Source organism: Lagenorhynchus albirostris, chromosome 3, assembly GCF_949774975.1.
Source record: "Lagenorhynchus albirostris chromosome 3, mLagAlb1.1, whole genome shotgun sequence".
Lineage (NCBI taxonomy): Eukaryota > Metazoa > Chordata > Mammalia > Artiodactyla > Delphinidae > Lagenorhynchus > Lagenorhynchus albirostris.
The window spans coordinates 58,802,901-58,805,582 of NC_083097.1; the positions used below are offsets into that span (position 1 = coordinate 58,802,901).

The window sequence follows — 2,682 nt, forward strand, 5'->3', positions numbered from 1 at the left end:
ATCACAGTGAGTCTCCTCCCTATTTTGTGCTGGGGAAATCTGTTTAAAGTAATTATCAAGAGCAACTTAAAAGGTAAAGTAAAGTACAGCACCCTAAAGAGGCCATGACTGGCATCTGAATGGTGTGTGGAAGGAGCCTCAGTGCTTCCTGGCCATCAGTTAGGTGACCCATGAGGTGAGGGATATTCTGTGCTGCCTTTATGTGGACACTTGGGCTTTTAGAACAACACCAGGCAGAGTCACATCTGCCTCTTTCTCTAGGCGGCTGCCTTCTCAAATCCTCGGCAAAGGACTGGGCATCTGGTCTCCTAAGCATATTGGGACGCAAACAGATTGTCCCATTTCGCTCTGCCCAAGGGCAGTGTTTCTCTAATTTTAGTCATTCATGTACCAACTTTATGGTTTTAGCCATATCTATATTATTCACTCAATATTTTTATAAGGCCTTATTCTGTTTCCTTAAATACATTTACTTTAAAAGGAAACTTCACATTACCTTAAATGGAAAAACTAGTATCACACAAAAAATGGAAGGCAACTGTAGACCAGAGACAGGCCCACATCAGAAAAACCAGAATATTCAACCATGTGCTTCTGATTAAGAAAGCCAGTGTCTTCTGAATGCCTGTCCCAGCTGACAAAGTTCCGCATGATCTGATCTCCCCCAAATCACCCTTCGCATCCTACAGTCCTGGCCCACTGATCTTCTGACCAGACCCTTGACTCACCAAGCTCACTCTTCCTCTGCATTTGGCATGACCAGCTTTTTCTTATCACTCCAATGGTACCATAGGTCCCATTTGCTTATTTTTGCTTTTATTTCTATTGCCTTGGGAAACTGACCTAAGAAAACATTGGTATGGTTTATGTCAGAGAATGTTTTGTCTATATTCTCTTCTAGGAGTTTTATGGTGTCATGTCTTACCTTTAAGTCTTTAAGCCATCTTGAGTTTATTTTTGTGTGTGGTGTGAGAGTGTGTTCTAACTTCATTGATTTACATGCAGCTGTCCAACTTTCCCAGCACCACTTGCTGAAGAGACTGTCTTTTCTCTATTGTATATTCTTGCCTCCTTTGTTGAAGATTAATCGATTGTAGGTGTGTAGGTTTATTTCTGGGCTCTCTATTCTGTTCCATTGATCCATATGTCTGTTTTTGTGCCAATACCATGCTGTTTTGATTACTGTAGCTTTGTAGTATTGTCTGAAGTCTGGGAGGGTTGTGCCTCCAGCTTTGTTCTTTTTCCTCAGGATTGCTTTGGCAATTCTGGGTCTTTTGTGGTTCCATATAAGTTTTAGGATTATTTGTTCTAGTTCTTTGAAAAATGTCATAGGTAATTTCATAGGGATCACGTTAAATTTGTAGTTGCTTTGGGTAGTACGGCCACTCCAATGGCAGCTTAAACATCACCTTCTAAAGTGGTCACTGTTGGTGTCCTGTCCAGAAACCCCTGGATATCTTTCACTATCTCTGTTTATCACTCTCTTTTTTCCAAAATCCCCTAAGACACCAACAGAATATTTTGCATATATTTTATTGAGTAGAAGGGGAACACAGAGAAATGGATGGATGAATATATTTGAAGAATTAAAATTAATTGAGTCAATAATTAATTCATTAATTGATAAGGCAGAAAACTTGTTAATTATTCTCCATTTGCAAGAATAGTTTCAGAATAATAGAGATTTAGCTAAAGGAATGAAACTAAGGCAGGAAGATTTATTCTCTTCTCCTGTGATTTTTTTTTTTTTTTTTTTTTTTTGCGGTACATGGGCCTCTCACCATTGTGGCCTCTCCCGTTGCGGAGCACAGGCTCCGGACACACAAGCTCAGCGGCCATGGCTCACGGGCCTAGCTGCTCCACGGCATGTGGGATCCTCCCGGACCGGGGCACGAACCTGTGTCCCCTGCGTCGGCAAGCAGACTCCCAACCACTGCACTACCAGGGAAGCCCCTCTCCTGTGATTTGATGACTATCTTTAGTGTTGTGTCTGGATTCCTTTTTCTTTCTTGTGTGTATATCTATTATAGATTTTTAGTTTGTTATTACTGTGAGATTTTGTATAGCAGTCTATCTATCTATCTATCTATATGTGATTGTTTTAAGTTGCTGATCTCTTAATTTCAAATGCTTTTAAAATACCCTGCATCTGTACTCTCCTCCCCTCATGATTACTGTTTCGATACCATATTTTACATCTAATTGTTTTGTGTATCCCTTAACTGAAAAAATATGGAACACTTCATGAATTTGCGTGTCATCCTTGTGCAGGGGCCATGCTAATCTTATCTGTATCGTTCCAATTTTAGTATATGTGCTGCCGAAGTGAGCACTAAGAGAGGAACATTTAAGGAGAAATTTCCAAGACTGGGCATGATAACCAGAGAGGGCCCTCCTGGGTGAGTTAACATAGAGGAGAAGGGAAGATCTGCTTATTTGGGGACTAGCACAAAAGGAACACAAAAGACAAGTTTATTTGCTCTTCATTTCCCTTAGGCAGACCCATAATATATCACAGTTGTGTGTGCAAGGCTGGCTGAGCCTTGAGAGGACAAAGCACAACATCAACATCTGGTTACCATATCTGGCAAGGTCAGAAAATGGCTGAGATACCACCTGGAGGGCCAATGTGGCTGTTTCGGATGATAAAACTCTCACTGTCCCTGGCACCTCTGTGATTTG

The 2,682-nt window shown here is 41.1% G+C and overlaps 1 non-coding gene across 1 annotated transcript; it reads right to left on the reverse strand.

Annotated features, from left to right (window-relative positions):
• Window positions 1-2,226: 2,226 nt before the first annotated feature.
• Window positions 2,227-2,333, reverse strand: LOC132518974 (U6 spliceosomal RNA). Its single transcript, XR_009540080.1, has one exon. It is a non-coding gene; the product is annotated as a U6 spliceosomal RNA (small nuclear RNA).
• Window positions 2,334-2,682: the final 349 nt, after the last annotated feature.